Genomic DNA, 16,224 nt, shown 5'->3' with positions numbered 1-16,224 from the left:
TTGGTTACATTGATTTTATCTGTGCAAAAACTTTTTAATTTAATGTAATCGGAATCATCTAATTGGATTTTGGTGATGTTCTCCAACTCTTCCTTAGTCATAAACTGTTCCCCTTTCCATAGATCTGACAGGTAGACTAGTCCTTGATCTTCTAATTTGCTTAAAGTATTGTTTTTTATGTCTATGTCCGGTAACCATTTGGATCTTATCTTGGTAAAGGGTGTGAGGTGTTGGTTTCTAAGTTTCTTCCATACTAACTTCTAATTTTCCCAGCAATTTTTATCAAAGAGGGAGTTTTTACCCCAATGGGCAGACTTTTTGGGTTTATCAAACAGCAGATTACTATAATCATCTCCTGCTTTTACGGCTAGTCTATTCCACTGGTCCACCACTACTCTATTTCTTAGTCAATACCAAACAGTTTTGATGACTGATGCTTTATAATATAATTTTAGATTGGGTAGGGCTAAGCCACCTTCTTTTGCACTTTTTTTTTCATTAAGCTCCTGGCAATTCTTGACTTTTTATTTCTCCATATGAATTTACTTACAATTTTTTCTAACTTGTTAAAGTAATTTTTTGGAATTTTGATCGGTAGGGCACTAAACAAATAGTTTAGTTTTGGTAGAATTGTCATTTTTATTATATTAGCTCTAACTATCCATGAGCAGTCGATATTTGCCTAGTTATTCAAATCTAATTTAATTTGTGTGAGTAGTGTTTTATAATTGTTTTCAAAAAGATTGTGAGTCTGTCTTGGCAAATAGACTCCCAAATATTTTATATTGTCTGAGGTTACTTTGAATGGGATTTCTCTTTCTAGCTCTTCCTGCTGTTTCTTGCTAGACATATATAGAAAAGTTGAGGATTTATGAGGGTTTATTTTATAACCTGCAGCTTTGCTAAAATTCCTAATTGTTTCCAGTAGTTTTTTAGAGGATTTCTTGGGATTTTCTAGGTAGACCATCATGTCATCTGCAAAGAGTGAGAGTTTTGTCTCTTCCTTCCCAATTCTAATTCCTTTAATTTTTTTTTCTTCTCTAATTCCTGCTGCTAACATTTCTAATACAATATTAAATAGTAGTGGTGATAATGGGCATCCTTGTTTCACCCCTGATCTTATTGGGAATGCCTCTAGCCTCTCCCCATTGAATATAATGCTTGTTGATGGTTTCAGATAGATACTGCTAATTATTTTAAGGAGCAGTCCATTTATTCCTACACTCTCTCTAGTGTTTTTAATAGGAATGGATGCTGTATTTTGTCAAAAGTTTTTTCAGCATCTATTGATATGATCATATGATTCCTGATAGGTTTGCTGTTGATATAATTGAGTATACTAACAGTTTTCCTGATATTGAACCAACCCTGCATTCCTGGAATAAATCCTACTTGATCATAATGTATTATCCTAGTGATGACTTGTTGTAATCGTTTTGCTAAGATTTTATTTAGGATTTTTGCATCTATATTCATCAGGGAGATAGGTCTATAATTTTCTTTCTCTGTTTTAACTCTTCCTGGTTTAGGTAACAGTACCATATTGGTATCGTAGAAAGAGTTAGGCAGAGTTCCATCTTTCCCTATTTTTCTAAAGAGTTTATATAGGATTGGAACCAATTGTTCCTTAAATGTTTGGTAGAATTCACTTGTGAATCCATCAGGCCCTGGAGATTTTTTTTAGGGAGTTCAGTAATGGCTTGTTGAATTTCTTTTTCTGAGATAGGGTTGTTTAGGTATTTAATTTCTTTTTCATTTAACCTGGGCAACTTATATTTTTGTAAATATTCATCCATTTCACTTAGATTATCAAATTTATTGGCATAGAGTTGGGCAAAATAATTTCTAATTATTACTTTAATTTCCTCCTCATTGGTGGTGAGTTTACCTTTTTCATTTATGATACTAGCAATTTGGTTTTCTTCTTTCTTTTTTTTTAATCAAATTGACCAGAGGTTTATCAATTTTATTGGTTTTTTCATAATACCAACTTTTGGTTTTATTTATTAATTCAATAGTTTTTTTGCTTTCAATTTTATTAATTTCTCCTTTAATTTTTAAGATTTCTAATTTGGTACTTAATTGGGGATTTTTGATTTGTTTTTTCTCTAATTTTTTTAGTTGCATGTTTAGTTCATTGATATCCTCTTTCTCCAATTTATTCATATAAGCATTTAGAGCTATAATATATCCCCCGAGAGTTGCTTTGACTGAATCCCATAGGTTTTGGTATGTTGTTTCATTATTATCATTATCTAGGATAAAATGATTAATTCTTTCTATAATTTGTTTTTTGGTCCACTCATTTTTTAAAATGAGGTTATTCAGTTTCCAATTTGTTCTGGGTCTATATCTCCTTGGCCCAGTATTGCATATGACTTTTATTGCATTGTGATCTGAGAAAGATGTATTCACTATTTCTGCCTTTCTGCAGTTGATCATTAGGTTTTTATGTCCTAGTACATGGTCAATTTTTGTATAAGTTCCATGTACTGTAGGAAAAAAGTATATTCCTTTCTATCCCCAGTTTCCTCCATAAGTCTACCATATCTAATTTTTCTAACAATGTATTTACCTGCCTAATTTCTTTCTTGTTTGTTTTATGATTTGATTTATCTAGATCTGATAGGGGGAGGTTGAGGTCTCCCACTAGTAGAGTTTTGCTGTCTATGTCTTCCTGTAATTCTTTCAGCTTCTCCTCTAAGAGTTTGGGTGCTGTCCCACTGGGTGCATATATATTCAATATTGAAATGACTTTATTGTCAATGGTACCTTTTAGGAGGATAAAGTTTCCTTCCTTATCTCTTTTAATGCTATCTATTTTTGCTGCTGCTTTGTCTGAAATAAGGATTGCTACCCCTGCTTTTTTTACTTCAGCTGAAGCAAAATATATTTTGCTCCAACCTTTTACCTTTACTCTTTATGTATCTCTCTGCTTCAAATGAGTTTCTTGTAAGCAGCATATTGTAGGATTCTGGTTTTTAATCCACTGCTATTTGCTTACATTTTAAGGGAAAGTTCATCCCATTCACATTCAAGGTTATGATTACTAATTCTTTATCGCCCTCTGTGCTATTTTCTCTCTGTTTGTATTTTTCCCCTCCCCCCACTTTATCCATATTCCCCAGTCTTTTGTTTCTGAAAACCATCCCCTTCAGTGTTTTTGTCCTCCTATATCACACCCTCCCCTTTCTTTCCCCTTTCCCTTTTTCCCTTATCCCTTCCCTTCCTTTTGTTATTTCCCCTTATTTCCCCCACTCCCCTTCCCTTTCTCCATCCCCCCTCCCCTTTCCCCCTTTTAATACTTGAAAGGTTAGATGTTTTATAAGTTAACTGAGTACGTGTAGGTTGACTTTAAGCCAAATCTGATGAGAAGAAGATTCAGGTGTTTTTCCTCTGCTCCCTACTTCCCCACTATTACCATAGGTTTTTTTGTACCTCTTAGTGTAATGAGATTTACCCCATTTAATCCTCTCCCTCCTCCTGTCTCTTTCCTGTCCCCCTTTTTAGAGTGTTATTGCTTTTGTTTTTTTTTAGATCCTTCTGTCTAAGTCATAGAAAATTCTGAGTGTCTGTCCTTTCTAGTTCTGTATATTCTGTCGAATAGAGTCAGAATACCTGAGAGTTATTAGAGTCTTTCTCCTAAGTGGGGTTAAAGCCAGTTACATCCCATTAGATAGTAGTCTCATGGATAGGTCATGAATGTCCATCATTTCTGGCTAAGTGTATTCTACCTGTTAGAGTTACATTTCTCAAGGTTTATGAGAATTTTTTTTTTACCCCCATGCTGGGGTTTAGCCAATTTCAAGTTACTGGATTGCATTTTTTTTCCCTTTTACTACCCCCCCCCCTTTTTTTTTACCTTTTCATGTGTCTCTTGAACCTCCTGTTTGATGTCCAAATTTTCTGTTTAGCTCTGGTCTTTTCATCAGAAATTTTTGGAATTCTTCCATTTCGTTAGATGTCCATCTTTTTCCCTGGAAGAGAAGGCTCAGCTTTGCAGGAAAGTAGATTCTTGGCTGCATTCCAAGCTCCCATGCTCTTCGAAATATCTCGTTCCAGGCCCTTCAATCCCTTAAAGTTGATGCAGCCAGGTCCTGCATGATCCTTACTGTGGCTCCTTGATATTTAAATTGTTTCTTTCTGGCTGCTGCAGGATTTTCTCTTTTATCTGAGAGTTTTGGAGTTTGGCCACAACATTCCTTGGTGTTTTGATTTTAGGATCTTTTTCTGGTGGGGATTGATGTACTCTTTCAGTAACTACTTTGCCCTCCGATTCCATGATATCAGGGCAGTTTTCCATCACTAAATCCTGTAATATGAAGTCTGGGCTTTTTTTCTCTTCAATGTTTTCAGGAAGTCCTGTAATTTTCAGGTTGCCCCTCCTTGATTTATTCTTGAGGTCCATGGTTTTGTTGATGAGGTATTTTACATTTGCTTGTATTTTTTTTATTTTTTGATTTTGTTTAACTGACTCTTGCTGTCTCATGGAGTCATTAGTTTCTGTAGACTCCATTATTTTTTGGGGGGAGGAGGTTTCTTCATTAACCTTTTGCAACTCCTTTTCCAATTGGTCAATTCTACTTTTGAAAGAGCTTTCCATTTGACCAATTGAGGTTTTGAGAGAATTAATTTTTTTTTTGCTTTTATCGTTTGAGGATCTGAGAGAATTAGTCTCATTTTGTGATTGTCCAATTGATGTTCTGAGAGATTTATTCTCCTTTTGTGTTTGTCCAATTGTACTTTCTAAGGTATTAATTGTCTCTCCCAAATTTTTAAGCTCCTTCCTTATTTCTTCAAGGAAGTCTTTCTGTGCTGGAGACCAGATTGTATTCTCCTCAGAGGTTCCAGGTCTCTCTGAGTTGGGGTCTTTCCCTTCCAGGAATTTTTCTATGGATCTACCTTCCGCTGACCCTTCTTCATTATGCTAAGACCTTGAGTTGGGGGGGGCTGGTTCACCTGGGCTTGGGATCACTGAAGGCTTAACTGAGTGCAGTTTATCTGGCTGTCCAGTAGGAGGTGCTGGTTGCTCTCTCTGGGGTGTCTGTGACCTTGGTTGGGAGGCCTTCTCCCTTTGCCTGAAGGCAGGAGTTGGAATTATTGAATTCTTTTGCCTTCGATCAATGGTGGGCTTTACTGGCCTGAGGTCATTCCTCAGCTGGGCTGGTTCTTTTGCTCACACACCTGGGCCTGAGGCAGAAGTAATTTGCCTTTGTTTGAGGAGAGGTCTCTGTGCAATGGAGGCATGCCCTCAGAGTTTCTCAGACCCGAGAAGCCCAGGGATGGTGTCTGCCGTTCTCCTGCACCAGAATACTTCCCCCAGCCTGGTCCCCGAGCTCCAGGGGGATAGCACCAACACCAGCACTTCTGTTTCCCCGTGGACCCAAGCCCCTTTCCTCCAGCCCCACTGCTGATCCAGCAGGTCTGCCTCTCCAACCCTCAGACTCGCGGTTCCAATTCAGCTGTTAATCTGGCTGATCGGGGCGATCCTCCCTTGGAGCCCAGACTCACCCACCTGGATTCCTCCAAGGGTGCTGCGGGAGACAAATCCCGAGGTAGCTGTTCCTTCTCCTGGCTTTTCTCTCTGGGTTTCCTGGATTGGACTTCTTCTAAGAGGTTTGTTTCATGTCATAGATGGGGAAGAGATTAGGAGACTTCAGAACTGTGCCTGTCCTCTTTCTGCCATCTTGGCCGGAAATCAGCTTTTTTTTTTTTTTTTCTTGTGGGCAGCTTTTATATGGGTTGTTGTTCACCCTGGATCCATAGAGCAGCAATAAGAGACAGGAACTGGGAGTTTGTCGCAGTTTAAGTTCTATGCAAAGAAATGCATTTTAACAAGTAGAGTTGCCCCAAAATAGATGCCTTGGGAGATAATGGGTTTGCTTTCACTAGAGTTCCTTAACCAAAGTCTATCTGATCATTGTCCAGGATGTTCTAAAGAAGATTATTTCAGACCTGAGATTTTTGTGATTTATTGTGATTAGTACTGGTTGTCACATTTTCAGAAGGTCATCAATTAACTGGACTTTGTCCAAAGGAATGTGACTAATATGGCTATGGGATTTGAAACCATGATATATAAAGGTCCACTGAAGGAAATGGAAATGATTAACTTGAGAAAAGAGAAGACTTAAGGGAGGCATTATAGCTGTCTTAAAATATTTAGACTTTTTTTTTTTTTGCAAGGCAAATGGGGTTAAGTGGCTTGCCCAAGGCCACACAGCTAGGTAATTATTAATGTCTGAGACTGGATTTGAACCCTGGTACTCCTGACTCCAGGGCCCGTGCTTTATCCACTGCACCAACTAGTCGCCCCTGTCTTAAAATATTTAAAGAGAAAGTTTAGACTTGTTCTGATTGACCACAAAGGGTGGAATATAAGTGATAGGTAGTTGTTTCAAATTGGATTGGTTATCTTGGAAGAGCAGAATTCATCTATTTATAAACAAAACCTTCCTGACATTTAGAGATGTCCAGAAGTGGAATAGAAGTCTTCAAGTAGAGGCCATATGATGAATTGTGCAGAATATTATAGAAAGAATTCCTCATTCCTCTTTAAATATGATTTGGATCAGGTGACTGAGATGTTCTTTCCAATTCTAAGATTCTATGATGATATTTCAAGTTATTAGAACCAGGAATTTCTGGTCCCTTAGGCATCTAGATATTTACTTTGTGATAAGAGAAGTTGCATGTGCTCTACTGAGGGTCCAAAGTCTATAGTAGACTGGAAAACACTTACTCTTATAAGCAGTAAAATTATTGTTTTCATCCTTTCTTTGCAACCAAGAATAGATGCTTCAAATAGAATTATAGAATCTTAGATTTGGAAGGGACTTCAATGATACATAATCCAGATCATAATTGAACATGAATCCCATCTGCCTCATACTATAAATGGTCAAACAGCCTTTGTATAAAGACTTCCAGTGAGGGAGAACTCCACTTGGGGTGGAAAAAATGAGGGTTATTGAGAGGGAGGGAGATACACTGTGAAAGAGAAGTCAAATAAGACCAAAATGAATGCAACATGGTGGGGAAATGAGTAAATGTCTTGCCTTAAATGGAGGAGTTTATGACTCCATTCTTCAAATCATAGAAGCAGAGGGTACTAATGAGAAATGAGAATGAGAAATGAATATTGGTTCTGAAAGGATCTTTTTTTTTTAGATTTTTTCTTTTTTTCATTTTTTTTCAAGGCAATGGGGTTAAGTGGCTTGCCCAAGGCCTCACTCTAGGTAATTATTAAGTGTCTGAGGTCAGATTTGAACTCAGGTACTCTGGACTCCAAGGCCAGTGCTCTATCCACTGTGCCACCTAGCTGCCCCAGTTCTGAAAGGATCTTTCAAAATTATATTTTCCTTCCAGCTACTCTGCTCAATTTGAACATTTTGCTTTTCCCCAGAATAAGCTCATTACCAGAAATATCATCATGGAGATGTTTCAGCTATTATAGTTAGCACTTCCTCAGAACCCTTAGTTATCTCTCCCCTCTTACTGGAGGACTGGAAGATAAAGTAAAAGACTTCTAAAGTTTGACTTTATAGAGGGCTCAGATTTTTCCAAGTTTTCATTTTTCATCAGCTACTCTGCTTTATTTCCATCATGAAGATCATGGTCCTTCTTCAGGACTACCACTGGTAGGAGTTGGGGGGGGAGACCCTTTTCCTTTGGGGTACTGTCTTCTTGAATTAGATTGTAAGCTCTTAGATAGACCCTATATTTCCTTTTTCTTGCTTTCCTGCCACTTAGTCCAACTCCTGAAATATAATTATTGATGATTAATAAATGCTTATTGATTTAATCGCAATGATTAGTTCACATATCTAATACTTTATATACCCTCTCATTTAATTCTCATAACAACATGCTGTTCAATTTTGTCCAACTCTTTGTGACCCCATTTAGGGTTTTCTTTTCTTTTTTTTTTAAAGAAAGATTTTATTTATTCTGAGTTTTACAATTCTTCCCCTAATCTTGCTTCCCTCCCCCCACCCTCCCATTAAAGACAGTCTATTAGTCTTTACATTGTTTTCATGGTATACATTGATCTAAGTTGAATATGATGAGAGAGAAATCATATCCTTAAGGAAGAAAAATAAAAGTATAAGAGATAGCAAAATTACATAAGATAACAGCCCCCCCCCCAAATTAAAGGTAATAGTCTTTGGTCTTTGTTCAAACTCCACAATTCTTTCTCTGGAAACAGATGGTATTCTTCATTGCAGATAGCCCAAAAATTGATTCTGATTGTTGCACTGATGGAATGAACAAGTCCATCGAGGTTGATCATCACCCCCATGTCGCTGTTAGGGTGTACAGTGTTTTTCTGGTTCTGCTCATCTCACTCAGCATCAGTTCATGCAAATCTTTCCAGGCTTCCCTGAATTCCCATCCCTCCTGGTTTCTAACAGAACAGTAGTGTTCCATGACATATACACATATATGTATATGTGTGTATATATATATATATATAGATATACATACATATATATATACATACATATATATATATATATATATATATATATATATATATATATATATATGGCACAGTTTGTTAAGCCATTCCCCAATTGAAGTACATTCACTTAATTTCCAATTCTTTGTCACCACAAACAGGGCTGCTATGAATATTTTTATACAAGCGATGTTTTTACCCTTTTTCATAATCTCTTAGGGTATACAACCAGTAGTGATATTGCTGGATCAAAGGGTATGCACATTTTTGTTGCCCTTTGGGCATAGTTCCAAATTGCTCTCCAGAAAGGTTGGATGAGTTTACAGCTCCACCAACAAAGTATTAGTGTCCCAGATTTCCCACATCCCTTTCAACATTGTTCATTACCCTTCCTGATCATATTGGCCAGTCTGAGAGGTGTGAGGTACCTCAGAGATGTTTTAATTTGCATTTCTCTAATAAGTAATGATTTAGAGCAATTTTTCATATGACTATGGATCACTTTGATTTCCTCATCTGTAAATTGCCTTTGCATATCCTTTGACCATTTGCCAATTGGGGAATGGCTTGTTTTTTGAAAATTTGACTCAGTTCTCTGTATATTTAAGAAATGAGTCCTTTGTCAGAAATACTAGTTGTAAAAACTGTTTCCCAATTTACTACATTTTTTTTTGATCTTGGTTACATTGGAATTGTCTGTGCAAAAACCTTTTAATTTAGTGTAATCAAAATTATCCAGTTTGTTTTTAATGATGTTCTCCATCTCTTCCTTGGTCATAAACTACATCCCTTTACATAGATCTGACAGGTAAACTACTCCTTGATCTGGTAGTTTGCTTATAATATTGCTTTTTTATGTTTAAATCCTGTATCCATTTTGATCTTATCTTGGTATAGTATGTGAGGTGTTGGTCTAATCCAAGTTTCTGTCATACTAACTTCCAATTTTCCCAACAGTTTTTATTGAAGAGAGAGTTTTTATCCCAATAGCTGGACTCTTTTGTGTTTATCAAATAGCAGATTACTATAATCATTTCCTGTTATTGCACTCAGTCTATTCCACTGATCCACCATTCTATTTCTTAGCCAATACCAGACAGTTTTTTTTTAAATAGAAAAGATCTTTAATATTTTTTTAAACTCTGAATAATCTCTTTAATTTCCTTCTCATTGGTGGTGACTTCCCCTTTTCATTTTTAAATTTATTTTTTATTCTCATTTTGTACAAATGTTTTTTTACATTAATAAAATATTCTTGTTTACAAGTAAACAAAATACCCCTCCCCACCATGAATACAGATAGACTTGCTTGGGCGAAAAAAGTAAAGGGGAGAGAAAAAAAATTAAAATAAAAAAATAGTAATAATTGTAGGTATGGCCAGGTGGCACAATGGACGAAGCACCAGCCCTGGAGCCACGAGCACCTGAGCCCATATCCAGCCTCCTAAACCCAATGATCACCCAGCCATGTGACAGGCAAGCCACCCGATCCCCACTGCCCTGCAAAAACCAAAAAGAAGAAAAAAAATACCCAAAATAAAATAAAATAGTAAAAATAGTAGGGGTGGCTGGGTGGCAGACAGAGCACTGGCCCTTGAGCCAGGAGCACCTGGGTCCAAATCCAGCCCCAGACACCCAAAGATCACCCCACTATGTGGCCCCAGGCAGGCCACCCAGCCCCACTTGCCCTGCACCCTCCCCCAAATAATAATAACAAAAAATGTGCTTCAGTCTTTGTTCCAACACCAACAACTCTGTCATGTGTGGATCACATTCTTTATGATAAGTCCATCACAAAAGTTACTTGCATATTTTTCCAACATTGCCATTGCTGATTGCAACTCCCTCCTTTCTTATTTCTCCACTACCATGTACTATATTTTCTCTCTCCTTTCACTCTGACTTTGCTGTAGGGTTGCTGAGTGGCACAGCAGACAGATCCCTGGTCCTGGGGCCAAGAAGCCCTGAGCCCCCATACCACCCCTTAGGCCCAGCATCCACCTGGCCCTTTGGTCCTGGGCAGGCCTTCCAACCCCAGCCCCTTGCAAGAAGTAAAAAAAGAAAATGTGTTATATCTGACCACTCTCCCCCCATGGTCCATCCTCTCCTCCTTTATTCACATCCCCACCCCTTCCCCCTGCTCCCCCCTCCTTCTTATTCCAGATATCTATACCCCATTGAGTATATTTGCTGTTTCCTCTCCTAGCCATCTCTGATGAGAGCAAAGGTTCCCTCATTCCCCCTTACCTCCCCCTTCCATATCATTGCAATAGCTCATTGTAATAAAAAAAAATCTTATTATGTGAAATATCTTGAAGTATTCCACCTCTCCTTTTTCTTTCTCCCATTCCATTTCCCCTTTTTTCTATTGACTCTATTTTTATACCATATTTTATCTTCGAATTCAGCTTTCTCCTGTGCTTCAACTATAAAAGCTCCCTCTACCTGCTCTATTAACTGAGAAGGTTCATATGAGTATTATCAGTGTCATTTTTCTATGCAGGAATACATGCAGTTCATCATCATTAAGTCCCTCATATTTCCCCCCTCTCCTCCAATCTCCATGCTTCACCTGAGTCCTGTATCTGAAGATCAAACCTTCTGTTCAGCTCTGGCCATTCCAAAAGGAACATTTGAAATTCCCCTGGTTCATTGAAAGTCCATCTTTTTCCCTGGAAGAGGACATTCAGCTTTGCTGGGTAGTTCATTCTTGGTTGTCTTCTAAGCTCTTTTGCCTTCCGGTATATTGTATTCCAAGCCCTACAAGCTTCCAATGTAGCTGCTGCTAAGTCCTGTGTGATCCTGACTGCAGCTCCACGATATTTGAACTGTGTCCTTCTGGCTGCTTGTAATATTTTCTCTTTGACTTGGGAGTTCTGGAACTTGGCTATAATATTCCTAGGGGTTGGTTTTTTGGAATCTCTTTCTCGGGGGGATTGGTGGATTCTCTCCATTTCTATTTTGCCCTCTGCTTCTAGAATATCAGGGCAATTTTCCTGTAGTAATTCTTTGAAAATGATGTCAAGGCTCTTTTCCTGATCATGACTTTCAGGTATTCCAATAATTTTTAAATTATCTTTCCTAAGTCTGTTTTCCATATCAGTTGTTTTTTCAATGAGATATTTCACATTTTCTTCTAATTTTTCCATTTTTTTTTGTTTTGAAGTATTGTTTTGTTTTGAAGCATTCCTGGTAAATTCATCAATCTCCCTGAATTCTATTCTTTGTCTGAAGGATTTGTTCTCCTCAGAGAGTTTTCTTATCTCTTTTTCCATCTGGCCAATTTTGCTTTTTAAAGCATTCTTCTCCTTAATAACTTTTTGAACTGTTTTATCCATTTGACCTAAGCTGGTTTTTAGCATGCTATTTTCTTCAGCATTTTTTGGATTTCCTTGACTAAGCTGCGGCTTCATTTTCATGTTTTTCCTGCATCTCTCTCCTTTCTTTTCCCAGTTTTTCTTCCAACTCCCTCATTTGATTTTCAAAGTCTTTTTTGAGCTCTGTCATAGCCTGAGCCCAATTTCTGTTTTTCTTGGAGTCTTTAGATGCAGGAGCTTGTGCTTCCTCATCTTCAGACTAAGTATTTTCATCCTTCTTGGGCTCATTTGCAAAATATTTCTCAATAATCTTCCTCTTATTTCTCTGCTTGCTCATTTTGCCAGCCTGGGCCTGATTTTGGGGTGCTTCCTGAGCTTTTGGGACACTTCCACAAGGGTCTCAGTTTATGAGGCTCTGTCCTCCCTCCTGGTCTGTGAATGACTATAAGTGTCCCCCTCTGCCACGGGGCTGAGATGGGGGGACCCTGCTGTACAATTGGGGGGCCTAGACTGCCATCAGGATCTGAATGTGGTCAGAGCCTCAGAGTCCTGTTCCAGGGGCAGAGGACAGAGCTCTGTAGTCTCTCTCTCTCTCTCTCTTCACTCCCCTCCTTCACCTCAATGGGCTCATGCCCTGGGGGCTATTGTTTACTGGCTCTGCCTGCTTCTGTTCCAGGTCTGGGCTGCCCAAAGACCAAGCTGCTGGCTGTGTCCCCTGAGGGCTGGGCTCCACATGTTCACTCTGGCAGAGGTCTCCTGCTGTCCCCCCACTTTGTGCCTGGTGCTCCCCAGGGTGCAGCTCAGGAGACTCCCCCGCTGCTGTGAGCCATGGCTCCCAGCGCCCTGGGGCTGCCTCCAGGAGGCTGAAGTTCTTTGGCTCTAGCAGGCCACCCCTCTGGTGGGTCGCCTCTGCAATCCCGGGGAGCGGAGCCTTTCTGCTCTTTTCCAGGTTACCTTGAGTAGGAGAACTGCGTCACTGGGTCCCTTTGTGGGTGCTGTCTCTTGAAAGTTTAGTTAGAGTCCTTAGCTCATGAGTTTTATCAGAGAGCTCCTAAGACTCCATCCCTTCTTGTCACCATCTTGGCTCTGCCCCTACCAGACAGTTTTGATGACTGATGCTTTATAATATAATTTTAGATCTGGTAAGGCTAAGCCTTCTTTTGTTCTTTTTTGCATTGTATCCCTGGAAATTCTTGATTTTTTATTTCTCCATATGAATTTACTTACAATATTTTCTAACTCATTAAAGTAATTTTTTGGAATTTTAATTGGTAGGGCACTAAACAAGTATTTATTATATTAGCTTGACCTATCCATGAGCAATTGATGTTTGCCTAGTTATTTAAATCTGATATTATTTGTGTGAGAAGTGTTTTGTAATTGTTTTCAAAAAGTTTCTGAGTCTGCCTTGGGAAATAGACTCCCAGGTATTTTATATTGTCTGAGGTTACTTTGGATGGGATTTCTCTTTCTAGCTCTTCCTGCTGTATCTTGCTAGTCATATATAGAAATGTTGAGGATTTATGAGGGTTTATTTTATATCCTGCGACTTTGCTAAAGTTGCTAATTATTTCTAATAGTTTTTTAGATGATTTTTTGGGATTCTCTAGGTATACCATCATGCCATCTGCAAAGAGTGAGAGTTTTGTCTCTTCCTTCCCAATTCTAATTCCTTCAATTTATTTTTCTTCTCTTATTTCTGAAGCTAACATTTCTAATACAATATTGAATAGTAGTGGTGATAATGAGCATCCTTGTTTCACCCCATCTTACTGGGAATGCCTCTAGCCTATCCCCATTGCATATGATGCTTGTTGATGGTTTCAAATAGATACTGTTTATTATTCTAAGGAACAATCCATTTATTCCTACACTAGTGTTTTTCATAGGAATGGGTGCTATATTTTCTCAAAAGCTTTTTCAGCATCTATTGATATAATCATATGATTTCTGATAGGTTTGTTATTGATATAATTAATTATACTAATAGTGGACCAACGCTGCATTCCTGGGAGAAATCCTACTTGATCATAATGTATTATCCTAGTGATAACTTGTTGTAATCATTTTGGTAAGATTTTATTTGATATTTTTACATCTATATTCATCAGGGAGATAGGTCTATAATTTTCTTTCTTTGTTTTATCTCTTCCTGGTTTAGGTATCAGCACCATATTGGTGCCATAGAAAGAGTTAGGCAGAGTTCCATCTTCACCTATTTTTCCAAAGAGTTTATATAGAATTGGAACTAGTTGTTCCTTATATGTTTGTTTTTTTCCGATGAGTTATTTATTTAAATTAAATAAATTTGCAGCACAGTTATAAATGGTTAGTTAACCTCATATTTTGCACAACCATACTTATTAAAAATACTTTGAGGACTAACATTGAAATTCTTTTTTGACATGATTACTTCTTATTCCATTCTTCTTTCTCTTTTCTTTCATGTATAACCTCCTTCAAATATGGTTGAAGGTATAATTTGTCCTCTTCATATTTTGTCCACTGGTTTTTAGGCAAGATCTGTTGCCTCATGGTCAGGTCCAGAGCTCTCTTGGTACGAAACATTCAATCATTATACAGATTCTCTCGTAGCCTCCTTATGGCCTCTTTAACATCCTCATCTTCATAAAGTGTGTCATCCTGCATTAACCCAAGTTTGTTGAATCCTGCAGCATTGTAATACCATTTTCGAAGACCCTGGAGCCATTGGCTTGATGCTACAGTTGGCACCTGTGTCGCCATCTTGAGCTGGAGAGGTATATGTTTGTTAGAATTCACTTGTGAATCCATCTGGCCCTGGAGATTTTTCTTAGGGAGTTCAATAATGTCTTGTTGAATTTCTTTTTTCTTAGATAAGGTTGTTTAGGTATTTAATTTTCTCTTCATTTAACCTGGGCAACTTCTATTTTTGTAAATATTTGTCCATTTCACTTAGATTGTCAAATTTATTGGCATAGAGTTGGGCAAAATAATTCTGAATTATTACTTTAATTTCCTTCTCATTGGTGGTGAATTCACCTTTTTTTCATTTATGATACTAGCAATTTAATTTTCTTCTTTTTTTAAATCAAATTGACCAGAGGTTTATCAATTTTATTGATTTTTTTCATAAAAGCAACTCTTGGTTTTATTCATTAGTTTAATAATTTTCTTACTTTTGATTTTATTAATTTCTCCTTTAATTTTTAGAATTTCTAATTTGGTTATTTAATTGGGGGTTTTTAATTTGTTCTTTCTCTAATTTTTTAGTTGCATATTTAGTTCATTGATTTCCTCTTTCTCTAATTTATTCATGTAAGCATTTAAAGATATAATATATCCCCTGACTGCCACCTTGAGTGTATACCATAGGTTTTGGTATGTTGCTTCATTATTATCATTATTTAGGATGAAATAATTAATTCTTTCATTAATTCTTTCTATAATTTGTTGTTTGATCCACTTATTCTTCAAAATGAGGTTATTTAGTTTCCAATTAGTTTTGGGTCTATAGCTCCCTGGCCCAATATTGCATATGATTTTTATTGCATTATGATCTGAAAAAGATGTATTCATTATTTCTGTCTTTCTGCAACTGATCATTAGGTTTTTATGCCCTAGTACATGGTCAATTTTTGTGTAAGTGCTATTCACTGCAAGAAAAAACTATATTCCTTTCTAACCCCATTCAACTTCCTCCATAAGCCAATCATATCTAGGTTTTTTTTAAAAGTTTTTTTCCCAAGGCAAATGTAGTTAAGTGACTTGACCAAGGCCACACAACTAGGTAATTATTAAGTGTCTGATTTCAGATTTGAACTCAGGTACTTCTGACTCCAGGGCTGGTGCTCTATCCACCGCACCACCTAGCCACCTCTTATCTAGGTTTTCTAACAATCTATTTACTTCCTTAACTTCCTTCTTGTTTATTTTATGATTAGATTTATCTAAATCTAAGAGTGGGAGGTTGAAGTCTCCCACTAGTAGAGTTTTGCTCTAGATGTCTTCCTGTAACTATTTCAACTTCTCTAAGAATTTGGATACTATACCATTGGGTGCATACATATTTAGTATTGAAATTATTTTATTGTCTATGGTACCTTTTAGGAGGATATTCCTTATTTCTTTTAACAATATCTATTTTTTGTGCCTGCTTTGCCTGAGATAAGGATTGCTACCCCTGATTTTTTCACTTCAGCTGGAGCAAAATATATTTTGCTCTAACCTTTTACTTTTAATATGTATCTCTCTGCTTCAAATGGGTTTCTTGTAGGCAACATATTGTAGGATTCTGGTTTGTGTTTGCCCTTCTATATCAACCCCATCCCCCTTTCTTTTCCCTTTTCCCTTTCCCCTTTTCCCTTTTCCACTTCCTCCTTCCCTTCCTTCTGTTAGTTCCCCTTTTTCTCCCCTCCCCTTCCCCCCTCCCCTTTTCCCCTCTTAACACTTGAAAGGTAAGATAAG

General features: G+C 37.5%; 1 pseudogene; it reads right to left on the bottom strand.

Moving 5' to 3' along the window:
• Positions 1-14,069: 14,069 nt before the first annotated feature.
• On the bottom strand, positions 14,070-14,529 carry LOC141489717 (cytochrome b-c1 complex subunit 7 pseudogene; annotated as a pseudogene).
• Positions 14,530-16,224: the final 1,695 nt, after the last annotated feature.

Source organism: Macrotis lagotis, chromosome 5 (genome assembly GCF_037893015.1).
Source record: "Macrotis lagotis isolate mMagLag1 chromosome 5, bilby.v1.9.chrom.fasta, whole genome shotgun sequence".
Taxonomy (NCBI): Eukaryota; Metazoa; Chordata; class Mammalia; order Peramelemorphia; family Peramelidae; genus Macrotis; species Macrotis lagotis.
This window is presented reverse-complemented; position numbering and strand designations above follow the sequence as displayed.